The sequence below is a fragment of the Cetorhinus maximus genome, chromosome 4 (assembly GCF_964194155.1).
Source record: "Cetorhinus maximus chromosome 4, sCetMax3.hap1.1, whole genome shotgun sequence".
NCBI lineage: Eukaryota > Metazoa > Chordata > Chondrichthyes > Lamniformes > Cetorhinidae > Cetorhinus > Cetorhinus maximus.
The window spans coordinates 66,898,775-66,918,393 of NC_135882.1; the positions used below are offsets into that span (position 1 = coordinate 66,898,775).

Genomic DNA, 19,619 nt, shown 5'->3' on the forward strand with positions numbered 1-19,619 from the left:
TTGTGCAAGATGACAAAAATTTATAACAGTGTTGGGTAACTAAGCCCAGGCTCAGAGATTGTTGTTGCTGTAGATCTATTGACTGCCAATTTTACAATAGACAAGAGACAATATGTCTCAGTCATTAGTTAACATTAACAGCTAATTTAAATTTATAGTACTGCATAGTCTTTTTAAAACAGGATTGGATTTTTTTCTCACTCTTCATTCTTGCAAATCAGTTTTCCAGATGACCAAGTAGAGGTTTTTCTTACCTCTGGGACTCAGCTCAAAGTTAGCCCAGAGGGAAGAATACACCCCCGATTTCCTAGAAGACCCTAAGTGACCTGAATGGAATAAGTAAGAGCAATAGCAATCCTGTTTCTGTTGGGGATGAGGTAGAGATTTGGCCTGGATTTTTCCCTTCAAGTCTTGAAGTGCGAGTCGGATCATTTCCAGACATAGCATTGCCGAGTTCTGGAAGTCAGCCCATACATCCACACATTTTGTCTTTCAGAGTCTGGGTCAGACTGGAGTAATGGCCGTTGCCTTCTGAAACAGGCCGGAGGCAGTCAGTTGTAGGTTAGAAGACCTGCCTCCAATCACTGGGACATTGGCCCAGTTCTCTACATGGTTGTTAGGCGCCTTATCCCTCACTCCTCACTGCCCTCACCCCCCCATCCATCCCGCATGCCCCCTCCATGGCCCTCCTGCATTCTCCATAACCACTCGCCCTATGTACAGGACTCATGAGCCATATAATAATACTTGGAAGGCTTTAAAATGCTTAGGAAATTTCTTAAAAGTAATTTAAACTCCAGAAGAATAAACTTGCTTCTCTCAGAAACTCATAAAACTGTCAATCAAACACATAAGGCGGAATTGTCCAGATTTGCACTAAGCGCGGTCGTGGGCAGGACAAAGGATGTTTTACCCAGCCACAGTGGCAGATTTTGTGCCGCATCGTCCCATTCCCAGCACACCCCGCCTCATTAATAATGCAGTCCCAGGAAACATGCTGGGTTGCTGGCGGGATGGCCATGATTTGCCTGCCATGCTATCACTCAGGCCTTCAGTAATCCGGGCGCTATATTTAAAGGCGCTCCTGCACAGAGCTAGCTCTCTCTAAGGCATGCTGCTGGAAGCTCATGGCTGCCAAAGGGAGGAAACATGCTGCCCCAAATTTGGCAATGCCTCCTTCAAGTGCCTACTGGGTGCAGTGGAAGCCCGCTGCAAAATCCTCTACCCCCAGTCTGGGCAAAGACCAGCAAGCAAGTTGACAAATCCAGCATGGAAGGTGGTGGCAGCAGTGGTCAGCACCAACACCCTGCAAAAGAGGACAACCACCCAGTGCCGAAAGAGGATGAATGATTTCCTCCGTTCTGCCAGGGTAAGTCATTCTCACCTCACACACTCACAAGCCCATCACACATCCACAGGGATCTCACTCACTGCCAGTCCAAGGGCCATTCACTCTCACACACACATACCTTCATCTGCCCTGTGGATCGTGTCCTCATCCCGCCCATAGCACCACTCATCACCCATAAATGCCAGGCATCCTTATCATCTGGCCTGGCAGGCATCCTGCTTACATTCTCTCCATCTGTATTCATGCAGGACAAGTTGGCACACAACAAAAGGGAGCGGTCGCAGACTGGTGGAGGAATACCTGAAATCAAGGTCTCCCAGAATTTGAAAATAGAGTCATCTAGCTGGCCAGCGACAATCTGTACCGTTCCTGTGCTGATGGTGAGGTCGGTGGTGCTCTACAAGTGAGGATCCAGCAGTGTAACAGTCATCAGTTCCCTTGTTCCACAGTCTCCTGTCATGCACTAATTATCTCTCCTTGCTTTCACAGGCACACCTGGGAAGCAGCCGAGGGGGTCCACAAGCCAGGTCCTTGACTCAAGCCCCAAAGACACATCGGAAGAAGAATCTGATGACACCACAATTAAAGACCCATCACTGTGCTCACCCACACCCTCCACCAGCGCAGAGACACATACCTCAGTGGGACCTAGTTCTAGAGTAGCCTAGGGGTCACAATCTGGTGAGCACATCGCACTGTCTGATCTGATGGAGGAGTCCATCCACCTTCACTCTGAAGTGATAGTGTCGACATGTCAATGCACTGAAGTCAATTCTGGTAGGATGGCGGCTGCCATGGAGACCTCGGTCCAGGACATCAGTCCTGCAATGCTGCATGGGCTGAACTCAATCGCTGATGCAATAGTTGGCCTCCAACAGTGTCAACATGACAGGGGTGCAGGGCAGCTTGCTCTCACTCCAGCTTCCCCTTCTCCTCAAGGAGTCAGACAGTGGCCCTTGGGAGGAGGATCAGCAGGCGCACGCCCCAGGGTCATCCACCCAGGTGACTCCGGGAGTGTCTGGGCCACCCGAATCCTCTCATCCTGTGATCCCAGCCGCTCCAGCTCCACAGGCCAAAGAGGGTGCCACTGCCACACAGCAGGACCCCGAAAGCAGGCCTTGGCCTCCAGAGGATGCCTGCCAAGGTGATTACATACAGGACGTAGCCATCAGCAGGCTGCCTCCAAATCTGCTTTGGATGTCAGGGGAGCACCAAGACATAGTGGCAGGGTTAGGAAGGTTAAGAAGATGTAGTTGCACAGCCTGGGCACGAGTGTTAATCACTTGTACATAATGTTCACAATTGTAAATAAACTCCCGAGAATGTCTCCTTGACTATGCCTCCTTGTTATGATGAGCAGTGTTTGTGCCATTCGGATGTGAAACCTTGGTTGCTGCACAAGATAAAGGCAGTTGTCTCAGTCCAGGGCCTCTTCCCTGTGCAGTGTGTAACCTACAGACCAAAGTGATGGTCCAGCTTCACATTCACTGGACACATTAGTGATGCCTGCACCTTGAATGTCATGGGCAGAAGTCACAGAGTTCCGTCATTCTCTCTGTGTGCTCTCAGCACCTTTGAGTTGGGGCTGGCCCCCCATCTCTTCAGCATCTGTGACCGGTGATGCTATGCTCAGGGTTAGGTGCTGAAGGCTGACAAAGGAACAGGTTGGATGCGTCTCTATGATATGACCCCAATCACAGAGCGCAAGTGAGCTGCCCTCAGCCAGACAGGAGTCAGACATTCACAGAGGCTATGTGAAAATCTGTGGAGTGTCCTCACTGCATGTCATCATCATCCTCTTGGAATCTAGCAACTATTAGGGCCTCTGCTGCATCCTCATGACATGAGCCTGAGGGTATGTGTGCTGTCATAAGCCAAGGAGTCAACCATTCACAGATGCAAGGTGAGGATGTCAGGACAGTCCTCACTGCAACACAAAAATAAAAATACCTGGAAAAACTCAGCAGGTCTGACAGCATCTGCGGAGAGGAACACAGTTAACGTTTCGAGTCCGTATGACTCTTCAACAGAACTAAGGAAAAATAGAAAAGAGGTGAAATATAAGCTGGTTTAAGAGGGGGTGGGACAAGTAGAGCTGGATAGAGGGCCAGTGATAGGTGGAGATAGCCAAAAAATGTCATAGACAAAAGGACAAAGAGGTGTTGAAGGTGGTGATATTATCTAAGGAATGTGCTAATAGGTGACATTAAGGGTGGAAAGCAGGACGAGCAAGGTACACAGGATCTCATCATCATCCTCCACGAATCTTGCAGCTATGAGTGCCTCCCGAGCGTGCCTACCTCGTCTGGCCAGTGCAATAGCCTCATCACCGGTATCCTTGCCTTCGAGGACCTCATCACCATCATCCCCTTCGACATCCTCATCGGAGGATACATACAGCTCCTCCTTCTCCTCCTCAGCCAGGCCCTCTCCTCGTTGCGGTGTGCAGCAAGCGACAATGATGTGCGACACCCTCTGAGGACTGTACTGCAGTGCGCCACTGGACCTATCGAGGCACTGGAACCTCATTTTCAAATTTTCAAAATGTCTATTGTTTGCTCCACCAAAGTTCAGGTTTCAGTATGAGCCTCGTTCTACCGTGGCTCTGCTGAAGTCTGAGGCCGTTGCATGGGCGTCATCAGCCACGGCCTCTGTGGGTGGTTGTTCTCCCCAAGAAGCCAACGCTGCAGCATCTCTGAACCCTGGAAAATGTCAGGAATCTGAGACCTGCTATGGATGTAGGAGCCATGGACACTCCCTGGGAATTGTGCACAGACCTGTAGGATGTGTTTGTGGTGGTTGCATGCCAGCGGAGCCTTCAGTGAGTGCAAGACCTTGTGGTTGATGTAGTTGACTGCTTGTTGCCACGGAGATCTAAGCACCACGTGAGTGCGGTCAAAGACACCCTGCACCTGTGGAAAACCTGGGACTTGTGCAAACCCCAATGCTCTGGCTTCCTAATCCTGGGCGAAATGCACAAAGTTGAATGCCTTCGCGCAGATGGTGGTCCGTGGCCTCCTGGATACACTTGCGTGCGGAGGCTTGTGAGATCCCGAACAGGTCATCTGAGGAGCCCAGAAAGGAGCCACTGCTGTAAAAATTCAGTGCGGCAGCCACTTTCACAGCCGCCAGCAGTGGATGCCCTCTATGTCTCCGTGGAGCCAAATCCTGCAGCAGGTGGCATATGTGCCCAACCAGTTCCCTAGACATGCCCTGTCTTCAGCGACACTGGCTCTCAGTCATCTGCAGGAATGACAGGTGCTGTCTATAGACCCTGGGTCTAGCGAGGCAACTATGAGTGACGGCTCACTGTGGATCTTCAGCTGCATGCACAGGAGGACCTACTGCCCTTTCATCTTGACGGAAGTACTTTTCCCTTTGCCGAGCCAGGCACCTTTACTGCTCTCTTCTTCTTCTTCTCTGGTCTCTGTAAGCCATGAGGCAAACCGTTAAATCACCAGGCTCCATGATCCTGATGTTCTCCTCCTGAAGGATCAAAGAGAGAGACGTGTGGGTTAGCATTGGTGACCTAAGAACCTCTCTTGGTTAAGCTGAAGGCCCCTTCATGCATGCAGGAGAGTGCTGGCCACCGCTTGGATGGTCGGTGCGTAGTGCGTTCATTCTCTCTCCGAAACACCACCCGTGTCCGCCCCAGTCCACTTAACCAATTGGCAGCAGCTTTGCCCACTGGGCTGCATACTGTGCTCTCAGCTTAGACACAGGCATTGTCCTAACACGCACTGCAAGGCTGCGCTGTTAGCGTGAACCATGATGGATACTGGTCCAAACTTTAATAAAGACATTGCAAGGGGCTGTGAGTGCCTCCACCAGAGACTGCACCATGGTCAGCTTTCGCAAGGGGATTGTACAACTTGCCCAGTTGGCCAATTGCTCTACTGCCCCATTAAATGCTCATTAATTTGCAGTCTGCACCTGAGGGGTGAAATGTTCGCGAGCATTTTTTGCATTTTTATGCTTTTGTGTTGCTTGATTGGGCAGAAATGCTTCAGAGGCCCAACTCCAAGTATGTCAATGGAGCTGCAGCTGAATAGTCTCAGTTTTAAAAAATTAATTTACGGGATGTGGGCGGCGTTGGCTACATCAGCATTTACTGCCCATCCCTAATTGCCCTTGTTTAGAGGGCTTTTAAGGGTCAACCACATTGCTATGGGTCTGGTGTCACATGTAGGCCAGACCAAGTAAGAGACCAGATTTCCTTCTCTAAAGGACATTAGTGAACCAGATGGGTCTTTACAACAATCGGCAATGGTTTCATGATCATCATTAGATTTTTAATTCCAGAATTTTATTGAATTCAAATTAAAATTCAAGTTGTGGAAGAATGCTCACTTTTGACGAACTTTTCCAAGTGTGTGGCCATTTCCCTCACCTCCTCCCCCAATCGCCCCCAGCATGTACTTGAATATTTCCTTACACCCTGCCTGCGCCCCCACCTCCCCCCCACCCGTCGGCCTGACTCACACTGGAGCCCCTGCCCAAGCACTGTACTGAAAGCCAGCTGAGAAAAAGCAACTTGCCTGTCTCGCCTGTGAATGCTCAGTGCCTCTTTCTTGATGTCCAATGGGTGATGTTTGTGATTGCTGTGCAAGGTTTTGAACACTCACCTCCGAGTTCTCCTCAAAGTCCGGGCCACCAGGTGCACGCCTTTTAAAGGCTGTCGTGAAGCACACCGTTCTGAAGTCATGCCGTTGTGAGCAGTAAATTTGACGTAGGGGGATGACTCCGGTGACCAGGGCTTATAATGAGATGCAAATGTATTAAAATTACATTCCCAACGTGCGGCAGCCGCCATTGACAGGTGCAGCAGACGATTACAAACTGATTTCACAATGGCGTAAAACCGATTTTTGGCCTTCCCGCCATATTGTCCCTTCCCCACCCCGCCTGCCATGTTGCCCAATGCCAATGGGCACAGAAAATTCCGGCCTTAATCTTGTTACTGTTTGTGGAATCTTGCTATGTGTAAGCTGGCTGCCATTTTTGTCTGCATTTCAAATGTAATTAATTAGCTACAATGTAATTTAGGGTGTCCTAAAGATGTGATAAGTGCTATATAATAGCAGATTCTTTCTTTCAGTATCTAGTGAATCTACACCACAAAACTGTCTGTAATTTCAACTTTGTGCAATAGTGTAAAATGGTTAATAGTGAATCAGCAGCCTGTTTTGCAGCTCTCACAATTTTAATAAATGGTAATGCGCGGAAGTTATTACACTTACATTAATTACAATACAGTTTAGAAGGAATTTTAACCTGGAATTCTCAGTGAGGGAAAGCCTGGTATTGACAGAGTTCAACAAGTGAGAAGGTATTTCTGTTTCCCAGCACTGCCAAACAGCAAGACAAAAAGAAACATTTTAACCTGGAATGGAATTTTCAACTCTTGTGACTCTTAGAATTTAAGCACCTTTATTTCTATTAGTGCTACTGTCCAGGATAGGAGGAATCTGTATTGATATTCAATTTACAGTTCCATCTATTTGTCAATTTTGATTGACAATAAGCACAAACATATTTATATAACGAATCAATCATAGCACAAATTCATGACTGCACAAGGGCAAAAATACTACTGAAACCAATTATTAAGGGGCTGACTGGATAAAGTAAACTATCTTAAAACGTGCCAAGAAAGACCTTTCATCCATCTGGTATCTTTCATGTCCCTACAACCAATGAAGAATTTCTAAAGTGTTGCCATTGCCTTTATGTAGGCAAAATAATGTACATTTGCAATAACAATAGCACTTCTTACTTTTTAGGATCAATGCTTGGAAAATACATCATAAATCTGCCATAAAAATGTCTGAAGCAAATGAGATTTCTTTGATTAGAATTTGTTATCATCAACTGTTTACTTTTAAACCATGTATGATGTTTATACACTAACCAATTAAAATAGTCAGAAAGGGGACTCTTTCTAAATTCTCCACCGAGTAGGAACCTGTAGCCAGCTTTTATATACCTGGAATTTCCAGAGCTTCTCCCAATCCACCATCTTAAGATCAACAAAAAACCAGACAAAATTATGTCAATTGTCATTCTGGCTGTTTCTCCATGGTTTCCATAGATATTTTGCCAAAATGATGGCAGGAGTTTGAGAAACATTTGTTGAAATTCTTCCCATAGTGGTAGTCCAAGAAATTTGAGGACACAAGGGATATATTCAAGCACTTCAAGGACATATGCAAGTACCTGTTGTGCCCCCACAGGCAGTCTGTTCCTCTCACACAAGAGAAGGTTAAGCTGCTTGCTTCATCGGCAGCAGCCCCATGCTAAACTCCAGGTGGATGGGTAAGAGGCTGATGCAATTGCCATGGAGTTGAGTAAGCATTCCTGGTCCTCCTTGTTCCGCAACGATGACTCATCATTTTTTAAAAATTGCTTACCTTACAAAGGTAGCACAGGGGCTATAAAGGGCCAAGGGGCAGGGGGGGTGGGTCATGAAGGGCCATGGGGCTGGGTACAGGGGCATAGTTTGGTATGGAGGCTATCAGGGGTCATGGTGGGTGGGTACAGGGCATGTGGTGTCATTGGTTGGCATGGATGGGCAATGGGGAGCGTGTGGGGGTTGTGAGGGGCGAAGGCTGGAGGGATGTTTTATTCCTTTTGTTTTTATTTTTAGGCGCAGTGATGGAGCCTGAGACAGGCCTTCTGCCCAGCCTGCCTCTGTGCCCAGCAGCCTCACTTCTTCCTGGGTTGCCTGCTCCGACGTGTACTGGAGCCCCTCCGGACTGAAAATCCAATGTCTGGATAGCCAATTTTAAAAGTTGGGTTTGCGGAGCCTGGAATTCACCCACCTGTGCATCCGACCCAGAAAATGAAAATCTAGGTCCCTGTATCACTCTGAAGAGTGGGCAGAAGTTGCCACCATCCACTCAAATGTCATCTCCTATTCATAGCACAAACTTTAAAAATGGAAAAAAAAGGTTAGAAAAATATTGAAATAAATCAGTGCAAAAGAAATAGTAAGTACCTGAATCTCAAACTACAGATTAGTCATGTATAGAATTGAGAAAAAGTTGGGCAATAACTAATGCAAGAGCCTGGTCAGAAATTCTTCCAGTGCAAGAAATAAGCAATGAATGAAGTTGTAATTTTAAAATACTGAGCTAAAGATTATTGGGAATGATTTTGAGGCCTCACATCAGGATGAACTGGTGTAGTAGTGCCCCCAAAATATTGAGAAATGACATACTACTCAGAGTGTCCTTTTGCCATCTTCCCAGGGCCTTCCAGTGGATAGCAGAGCACCAACCTAATAATATCGAATTAGGGGCTCCACACCAGCATCGGATCCCGGCCATCATTTTAGGACACTAGTTAGTGGAACATGCACTGTGCCTACTTTCCCCAATATTAGATGGTGAGCCAAGCCAAAGTTTTACTGCTCCTCCAGGCTTGACAAACAACTGGTGCAGCTACTATTCCAGGTCCCTCCCCTGAATGGTTCCACCCTAGCACCCTCCCTGCTTCAGGAAGATGCATTGTCACTTGATGCTGCTAATCGGGTCTTTTTGGAGGATTGTGCAAGAGCATAATGCCAGGAACAATCATGGGCATGGAAGTTTTTGTAACCACTCAGTAGGACATTTTTGGCAACCTCTAAGTTGGTGCAGCTATGACTGGACCTTGTCAGACTCATGCTTATAGTGGCCACTGGCCATGTTCATCTTAGGAGCCTTGACTAAGATTCAGTTAGCAGTTAAGTGAACAATGAGCAAGAATACTGATAAGGTTTGCACCTCCAGGTCATTGTTACTTGCTTTGAGAATGTAATCATTTCCTCTCATGTTCATTATTTCATTCTTTCTGTCTACCTTTTCCCAGCCCAATAAAAAAAACTTTTGAAAGGCTAAGCCAGGAATCAAACCAAGAACCCGTCCAAATCTAAAGGCTATCAGGAACATTGTACTGAATTATTGGCAACATCTGGCAGAACAAACTTGACAAAACTCCTCCTTTCACTCCCGCTGCCCCCTGCAATAAAAGACAATGTAAGCAAGGAATAAAAACAAAAATCCAGCATCTTTTAAAAAATTCTTTCATGGGACGTGGGCGCCACTGGCTAGGCCACCATTTTTATTGCCCATCCCTAATTGCCCATGAGAAGGTGGTGGTGAGCCGCCTTCTTGAACTGCTGCAGTCTATGTGGTGTAGGTACACCCAAGGTGCTGTTAGAGAGGGAGTTCCAGGATTTTGACCCAGCAACAGTGAAGGAACGGCGATATAGTTCCAAATCAGGATGAAGAGAGGCTTGGAGGGAACTTGCAAGTGGTGGCGTTCCCATCTGCCTACTGCCCTTGTCCTTCCAGGTGGTAGAGGTCATGGGATTAGAAGATGCTGTTGAAGGAGCACTGGTGAGTTGCTGTGGTGCATCTTCTAGATGGTACACACTGCTGCCACTGTACGTCGGTGGTGGAGGAAGTGGATGTTGGAGGTGGTGGACAGGATGCCAATCAAATGCTTTGTCCTGGATGATGTCGAGCTTCTTGAGTATTGTTGGAGCTGCACTCATCGGTGCAAGTGGAGAGTATTGTATCACACTCCTGACTTGTGCCTTGTATATGGTGGACAGGCTTTGGGAAGTCAGGAGGTGTGTTATTCACTGCAGAATTCCCAACCTCTGTAATATTTTGCTTTTGTTTCAATATAAGCATGGGTCCAGCTACCTCCAATGATTGCCCTTAAATTATGTTCTGCTTCTTGAAACATAGAAATAAGCTGATGTGTTCCTTAGCAAAATGTTACTTCTTCTTAATATAATTAACTAGATAGCAAAATAATATTTTGTTCTTCTCCTTTAGGTTCCTTGACCTTCCTCGAGCCACCAAGGACAAGCATTGACTTGCTGCTGATTCATTTGATGTCTCAGCAACTCAACAATATTCAATCTCAGTTGCAGTAACCTTTGGCCTATTTGTATCACTGTAAAAAATATACAAGCTAGCACTTGTGAAAAATACTCTGACCCATGTTGTTTCTGACATCCAATTTTAGATCAGTTTACACTGTGTAAGATATCATTAAGCCACCCAAAGGGAAAACCCAATGCAGAATCATTTTACCATCTGTACTGGTCACAGTTATGATGCCTGACCAAACCAATCTTCTACAAGTTGGAATCGCAGAATCACAGATTCACAAAATTACACTGTGCAGAAGAGGCCCTTCAGCTCCTCGAGTCTGCACGACACGTGAGAAACACCTGACCTACCTACCTAATCCCATTTACCAGCGCTTGGCCCATAGCCTTGAATGTTATGATGTGCTAAGTGCTCACCCAGGTACTTTTTAAAGGATGTGAGGTAACCCGCCTCCACCACCCTCCCAGGCAGGACATTCCAGACTGTCACCACCCTCTGGGTAAAAAAGCTTTTCCTCACATCCCCCGCTAAACCTCCTGCCCCTCACCTTGAACTTATGCCCCCTTGTGACTGACCCTTCAACTAAGGGGAACAGCTGTTCCCTATCCACCCTGTCCATGCCCCTCATAATCTTGTACACCTCGATCAGGTCGCCTCTCAGTCTTCTCTGCTCCAACGAAAACAACCCAAGTCTATCCAACCTCTCTTCGTGACTTAAATGTTTCATCCCAGGCAACATCCTGATGAATCTCCTCTGCACGCCCTCCAGTGCAATCACATCCTTCCTATAATGTGGCGACCAGAACTGCACACAGTACTCCAGCTGTGGTCTCACTAAGGTTCTATACAACTCCAACATGACCTCCCTACTTTTGTAATCTATGCCTTGATTGATAAAGGCAAGTGTCCCATATGCCTTTTTCACCACCCCACTAACATGCCCCTCCACCTTCAGAGATCTATGGACACAGACGCCAAGGTCCCTTTGCTCCTCAGAACTTCCTAGAATATTCAAAAATTACAAGTATGTGCACGACTTATGCATTTGGTCATCGGATCTCTGCAACATTTTTTAAAAATCCTATATTAAAAGCAACATTGCAACTTATGTCCTCAAATATTGCTTGGCTTTGAGAGTTTAAGTTCAGAATATTAAATGTATATATATATTTTTACATCCACACTAGGCTGTCTAATATAAATGCTTTATAATTGGCTGCAATGGCAAAAATCACAAGGCAACATTCTCGCACTATGTCATTAGAGCATCTGAAGAAAGTTCATCCATTAAAAATCCTGCTATATATAGGGTGGGGATAAGACCATAAGACCATAAGACATAGGAACAGAAGTAGGCCATTCGGCCCATCGAGTCTGCTCCACCATTCAATGAGATCATGGCTGGTCTAATAGTATTCAACTCCACTTTACTGCATTTTCCCCATAACCCTTGATTCCCTTACTGATTAAAAATCTGACTATCTCAGCCTTGAATATACTTAACGACCCAGCCTCTACAGCCCTCTGCGGTAAAGAATTCCACAGATTCACCACCCTTTGAAAGAAGAAATTCCTCCTCATCTGTCTTAAATGGGCGACCCCTTACTCTGAGTTTATGCCCTCTGGTCCTAGACTCTCCCACAAGAGGAAACAACCTCTCAGCATCTACCCTGTCAAGCCCTCTAAGGATCTTACATGTTTCAATAAGGTCACCTCTCATTCTTCCAAACTCCAATGAGTACAGGCCCAACCTACTCAACCTCTCCTCCTGACAAAATCCCTCCATACCCAGGATCAAGCTAGTGAACCTTCTCTGCACTGCCTCCAATGCCAGTATATCTTTTCTTAGGTAAGGGGACCAAAACTGTTCACAGTATTCTAGGTGTGGTCTAACTAGTGCCTTGTATAGTTTTAGCAAGGCTTCCCTATTTTATACTCCATTCCCTTTGAAATAAAGGCCAACATTCTATTTGCCTTCCCTATTACATGCACAAGGACCCCCAACTCCCTCTGTGCTGCAGCTTTCTGCAGTCTTTCTCCACTTAAATAATATTCAATTCCTCTATTCTTCCTGCCAAAGTGCATAATCTCACATTTTTCCACATTATATTCCACCTGCCAGGTTTTTGCCCACTGACTTAACCTGTCCATATCCCTCTGTAGACTCTTTGTGTCTGCACTTGCCTTCCCACCTATTTTTGAGTCATCTGCAAACTTGGCGATAGTACATTCACTTCCCTCATCCAAGTCATTAATATATATTGTAAATAATTGTGGCCCCTGGTCCCTGTGGCACTCCACTAGTTACAGGTTGCCATCTTGAAAATGCCCATTTTATCCCAACTCTCTGCCTTCCATTAGTTAGCCAATTCTCTATCCATGCTAATATGCCACCCCTAACACCATGGGCTTTTATCTTCTTAATTAGCCTTATGTGACGTACCGTATCAAATGCCTTTTGGAAATCCAAATATATTACATCCAATGGTTCCCGTTTATCAATCCTGCTTGTTACCTCCTCAAAGAATTCTAATAAATTTGTCACGCATGATTTCCCCCTCATGAAGCTATGCTGACCCTGCTTGATTAGATTATGTATTTCTAAATGCTTTGCTATTACATCCTTTATAATAGACTCTGACATTTTCCCAATGACAGATGTTAAACTAACTGACCTATAGTTACCTCTTTCATGTCTCCCTCCCTTTATGAATAAGGGTGTTACATTGGCAGTTTTCCAGTCCAATTACTATAAGTTAATCCACTATCTCTGTCGCTACTTCCTTTAATATCCTAGGATGCAACCCATCAGATCCAGGGGACTTATTAGTTTCCCTAGTACTTTTCCCTAGTGATAATTATTGTATTTATTTCCTCCCCTATTTTTGTCTCTTGATTATTTAGCATTTTTGGAATGCTATTCGTGTCTTCTACCATGAAGACTGAAGCAAAGTATTTCTTCAACTCCTCTGCCATTTCCTGGTTCCCTATTATTTCCCCAGCCTCATTCTCTAAGGGGCCTATGTTCACTTTGGCCTTGCTCTTTCTTTTTATATATTTAAAGAAGCTCTTACTGTCCATTTTTATATTACTTGCTAGTTTACCCTCAAAGTTTACCTTCTCCTGCTTTATTATTTTTTTGGTCATCTTTTGTTGGTTTTTTAAAATTTCCCAATCCTCTGGCTTACCACTAATCTTTGCCACATTGTATGTTTTTTCTTTCAATTTGCTAATATCCTTAACTTCTTTGGTTAATCATGGTTGGTTTAACCTTTTCCTAGAATCCTTCCTCACTGGGATATATCTTTGTTGTGAGTCATGAACTATTTTCTTAAATGTCTGCCATTGTTCATCAATCGTCTTTTCTGCTAAACTCCTTTCCCGGTCAACTCCAGTGAAACTTTGCCCTCATTCCTTTGTAATTACCCTTATTTAAGTTTGAAGTCTCCTCGCTCTCCGCGCTCTTTTTAAATTGAAGTCTCCTCACTCTCCGCTCTCTTTTTAAAACGAAGTCTCACTGCTCTCCGCGCTCTTTTTAAAATGCTGGGATGGCAGGTTGGGTGTTAACAAGGTTGTAATTCAATGAATGTCAACAGAAATGACATATTGGATAATTTCCTGAAATTTACTGCCAACTCCTTGCATATTATATTTATTCAGATAGTGGTCATTTTTTGACAGTAACGTGACACCATTGATTTGGGATTAAAAGTATACAGCATAATGTATTCTGTGACAAGGTACGGTATAAAATTATGAGGATATTTTGCAGTGATTAGAAAAATGTGCTATGAAGTGATTCTGGCTGGAGTTTAATTAACGGTATAGACATAGGATTGAATTTTTCGCTCCAGAGACTAAGCGCCGTGGCAGGTAGTGTGGTGGGTTGCTGCGCCAGATCGTCCGCTCTTTGGCTCATTATGTATGCATAAACGTGCAGCACACCGTAGCTAGTGGAGGGGCAGGCTGGGAGTCGTCCAACCAGTGATTATGTTAGTCATTCATAATTCCGGTGCCACAGTAAACAGTACCCACGCATACTGTCACTCTCTGCAGCCCAGAACTTGTGGTGAGGGATGGTCCTGAGAAGAGACAAGTGCTGTGCCCCAAAGTTCAGTGACAAGGTACTGGCAGCACTCCTCCAGGCAGTCAAGGACCAGCGGTAGATCTTTTACCCCTGTGATGGGAGCTGGAGGTCCACCAATCCTAGCACCAAGGCTTGAGAGGTGATCGCCAGGGCTGGAAGCACCAACAGTCTCCAGAAGAGGACCGCTCTTGTCAATGGGCAATGTGGATTGAATAGGTTGTAATAGTGACCCGCACTGGAGTCAATCTAACTGGGTGCATTTTGCAATTGTCTCCATGTAATGCCGATCAGGCTTGAGTATGGGTAATATTTCAAGTAATAGTTGGGGACCTTAGGTCTCATGGTAGCTTGTAGTGTGATGCTGCGACAGCATGCACAGCTAGCCATCACCCCTATAGTAGTTTCCATTCTCTACCTGCATGATGCTATGGGCCTAGCTAGCACTTGGTGACTCCTGAAATGTCCACTAGACGGGCTCCACTATGCTAGATCAGAGGTGTGTGTCAAGGCCCCAGATGCCGGACTATAAAATAGGAGGATCCCACTCAGGACCTGAAGGTCTGACTAGTGCGGCTTGACATAATCCCTGAGCCAGCTCTACGACATGGTAACCTGATTGTGACAATGTCACCAGTGTGCCAGCTTTCCATGTGTCTATGTGAAGCTGTTGCAAAGAAATGTGGAGACCTCAAATGGGATCAGAGCGAAACTCCATTACATCTGATGGGTGATCTTTATTCTGAACAAAGTTACTAATTAATGCTTAAATGTAGTGTTGGCATTTTCGAGGCCATGGATGCCAAGGCAATGCTGGTAACTTGGGAAGCTCCACACGAAGGCTGGGTCATGAGTGCTTCTCAATGATCAGACAATGGTGCTGCTGAAGCTCTCTGTGTGCACACAAAGGTGATCTGACTCGCAGGCTTGCATCCATGATTGATAGTGACAAATCTCTGCATCCTAAAAAACGAGCTCATGCTGGGTGCTCAGTACGATGATGAGGCCAGAACATGAGGGATGGTCCGTGGAGAAATGGCACAGCCTGGATTCAGATCAGACCTCAGACGTTAATGTGAGAAACAGTGATTGATGATTGTCCTTCTTGAGACGCCTTTGCAATGCTCCAGGCATACTGCTATAAGTGCACTGAGGGTTACAGTGCTGCTCCTGCCACTTGAAGGCTGCCACAGGTAGTGAAATGTTGGCTTGATTCTTGAAAAGACTGCACCATGTCAAATTTCTTCATAGTGCGTGCTGATGGAGCTCTTATCCCATAAGAGAATGGCCACATGCTCCAGGGGCTGCCTAGCCTTCCAAAGGTGAGGCTATCGTCATACAAGATTGTGACTACTCATTGTGAGATTGATGCCCTTTATTGAGGTGCTGTGGATATGAAAGAAGGTGGTAATCTCGAGCCTGCATGGAGGGTACAGGTGAAAGTGACTTGTCTGAACTAGTCACCATTATCATCTTGGAACCTTGTGGTTATAAAGATTGTGTGGGCACATCTGCCACTTCTTACCTATGCTATGGCCTCTTCCTCTGGACCTCAACTTCCTCACCTTCATCGAGCTCATCCATCTCAATGTTTTCCTCACTGGAGGAGATATGCAGCTCCTCATCTCTCCATGTGCCCACTCATCTCCTCTTTGGAGTGCCAGGTTGTGAAGAGTGTAGCAAACTAAGACGATGCTTGGGACCCTCTGGGGAGAATACTGGGGAGCGCCGCCTGACCGGTCCAGACATCTGAAACGCATCTTCAACATGCCAGTGGTCTACTCAGTCAAGGAGCGTGTTGCCAAATGAGCCGCATTGTACCTCTCCTCTAAAGCACTTTTTGGCCTCTGAATGGGTGTCATCAGCAACGCCTTTTGCGGGTTGTATTTGTCACCAATGAGCCAACCGTGGAAGCGCTGAGGGCTCTTGAAGATCTGTGGCACCTGCGAATGACTCAAAATGTAAGAGTCGTGCAAGCTCCCAGAGTATCCCGTAAAGACCTGCATAATCTGCTTCTGCTGGTTGCAGACCTACTGCAGATTGAAAGGGAGTGGAAGCCTTTTCTGTTGATGAAGCAAATTGGCTGCTGCCAGGGAGCTCTCAAGGCCACATGTGTGCAGCTGATGGCACCCTCATCCATGGGAATCTGGAATTTGCTGTAAATCCCAGGTCTGGCAGCCAGCTCTGGCAGCCTGGCTAGGTTCATCGAAAGAGAATGGACATAATTGTGTGCCTGGCTAAAAAGGGCATCAGTAACCTCTTTATGCATTTATGAGCAGAGGATTGTGATATTCCACAGAGGTCCCGAGTAGATCCCTGGAACAAGCCACTTGCAAAAAGGTGGAGTGTGGCAGTCACCTTTAGAGCCTGGCAATGGATGGCCTCCCAGGCCGTGCAGCGTCAGCTCATCCCAAAGAGTGTGGCAGATGTGAGCCATCACATGCCTTGACAAGCGAAGGCATCTATGGCACTGGGGTCTCATTCACTTATAGGTAGGAGAAGCATCTTCAGTACACCCTTGGTTGAGCTAAATGCCTCTGTGTTATTGGATGGATGCGCCAATTGGCATTTGGGTATTCCCAACATGTCTCAGCTGAGCCTTGCTCTCCATGTTTTGAAGTGGAAACTATTAGAATGCCCCTTCAACCAATCCAAAAGTGCAATCATTGGCTCAACCCACAAGCCCCAAGACGTCCCTCATGGCGATTTCTTTCCTAGGTTATTTTTCAACTGCGTCATTCCATCGGCTGGCAAAATGGTGGTGTTCCGCTTGTATTATGAGACCAGCTTCCAACCCCTGCCCCCTTGACCGTCCCTATTGTCCATGAAGAGCATCATGTGTAGGCTTCCTTCCTTCTGTTCACTCTCCTTCCTCCCCCACTAATCCTGGATCCCATCATGATTGTTGTAGATATCCCTGTCCTCCCCGCAAACTGCTTTCTGTGGATGTCCCGATGCCCCATGTCGATCTGACCCCTCCTCATCTTGAGGCCCAATGCACAGTCACATACCGAGACCACCCCTCCCACAATGAAACCATTGAGTGTACCCCCCACACCCCCACTTTATTAACTGTTCCCCATCTATAGGCTCCAGTCGCCCTCCCTGACTGTGACTGTGCCATCTGTGGCCCTGTACCAAGTCACCAGCTCCCAAGACTGAAATGTGTGAGGGATTGACCACGCCCTCGACAACATGTTGTGCACGACTAACACAGGACGGACAGGCCCCCCCCCACCCTCCCTGGACTGGGACCCGGACATAAGTGCTAAGCACAGCCTTGGAACATGGTGCGCAATGACCCAGGACTGGCCCTGCTTTATAGCCCTGACTAATAGCACCACACCCCCCCCGTCATGTATATCTGTCCACCCCTTCCCCAGTCATCCTCCCTGGTCATGTGTCTCTGCCCAACCCTTCCCCAGTCCTCCCCAGTTCAGTGCATTTCCAACAGTGCTTGTAGGCCAGGAGGAGTAGGAGTGCTCCCCGATCCCCAGGCTAACCTGCTTCCCTCTTGGCAATCAGACCCACCCCCGAGGCAATTACCGACCAATCCCCCAACCACCGATATGATTTATAACCCTCCCCACCAGTGATCACTGAACCACTCATCTCCCACCGACTTTGATCTTTGCCCCCAACTCTCTCCAATCACCCTCGCAGTCAGCCTGGCATGCCAAACCGCACTGTGTTAAACTGCTCCCCTCACACTCTCCACCCCAAGGAGCAGGACACCTACCAGCTTCTGTGCTGAGACACCTTTTGGAATGTTCCCCACTCAATAGGGAATTGAGGCTATTTATCAGTCTGGCTTCTGGGCACGGAAACTGCTAAAAGTCCAGTGTTTGTGGACCCCAACAAGAACCCATGGCCCTAGCTTGGAAATTCCACCATAGTGAATAGCAGAGCCTTAACGCTTTTTGAAATGGCTTGGAAGCCAATTAGAGAAACTAGGGATGGGTAATAAATACGCCCTTACGAGCATCATCCACATCCAGAGACCAAGTAATGAAGAAAACCTGTAATTCTTTCATCTAAATACAGATTCCACATTGTGTGCATGTGAGCAACTTTCCATAATTTACCTGTAACATCCAAATGACTGAACTGCCAGAATATTTTTGTTCAACTTCAATAACAACTTGCATTTAAACAGCACCTTTAATGTAAACAAAAAACATCCTTACCCTTCATAGAATTGTAATCAGACAAAAAATCACAGCTAAAGGAGATAATAGGAGGGGTATCTAAAGTTTTAGCCAAAGTGCTGGGTTTTAAACAGGCTCTTAAAAGGAGGAAAGAGAGTTGAAGAGGCAGAGAGGAAATTTAAGAGCTTAAGATGTAAACAGTTGAAGTCACTGCCGCCAAAGTTGGAGTGAAAGAAATGGAGAATGCATAGGGCAGTGTTGGAGGAATGCAGGGTCGGAGGACTGGAAGAGCGTATAGGTAGGAATTAACGAGGCTATGAAAGGAGTTGTATCAGGATCAGAGTTTTAAATTGGAGATGTTGGGGAACCAGGGCAACAGTGACAGGTAAGTGGAACGTAGTGGAGGTTAGGATATGGATAACTGATTCATTTGGATTCAGGTTCAATCCCCACATCTGCTGAGAGGGGGGCAGAGAGGGAGAGGGAGGGAGAGAGGTTGAGTAGAGGTGGAGGCAGGCAGTCTTTGTGCTGGAGATGGTATGGAGTCAGAAGGTGAGCTCAGGATCAAAGAAGGTGCTGAGGTTGTAAATGGTCTGATACAACTTGAGACAGTAGCTGGGGAGGAGGAATAATAGATCACAAAGGAACAAAGTTTGTGGAAGGAGGCCAGAAATTATGGGTTTGAATGTTTAACTGTAGAATATTGCTGCTAATCCAGGACTGGGTGCCAAACAAACAAGCTTAGAATGCAAAGCAATGAAGATGTTGAGGGAGTTGATGAAGAGGCAGAGTTGGATGCCTTCACGGCACATATGGGAACTTCATGCAATCTAAATGGATGTTGTTGCTGGAGGCAACCTGCAGGTAAGGAATAGGAGGGGATGACGGATGGTTCTCTGGAGGACTAGAGGTGACAGTCCAGGGGCAGGAAGAGAGTCTGTGGCAGCAGTGGAAACCTAATTGGACAGATTTATACATGGAATTGTGGGAAAGATAGGCCTGAATTGCAAAGGCAACAACCCATTGAAGAACTTTGAAGAGGAAAAGGAGGTTGGGAATAGGAAGAGGTGGTGGGGGGGGGGGGGGGGGGGGGGGTGGGTAGGTGTTGTAGTTTGCAAGGACAAAGAGATCAAAGGTAGGCTTTTTGA

General features: G+C 46.4%; 2 protein-coding genes across 3 annotated transcripts in view; one reads left to right on the forward strand and one right to left on the reverse strand.

Moving 5' to 3' along the window:
• pkia (cAMP-dependent protein kinase inhibitor alpha) overlaps positions 1 to 19,619 on the reverse strand; it is a 148,570-nt gene that overhangs the window by 66,886 nt on the left and 62,065 nt on the right. The window lies entirely within an intron of this gene.
• LOC144680079 (serine incorporator 1-like) overlaps positions 1 to 19,619 on the forward strand; it is a 252,674-nt gene that overhangs the window by 6,085 nt on the left and 226,970 nt on the right. The gene's annotated exons all lie outside the window — the stretch shown is intronic.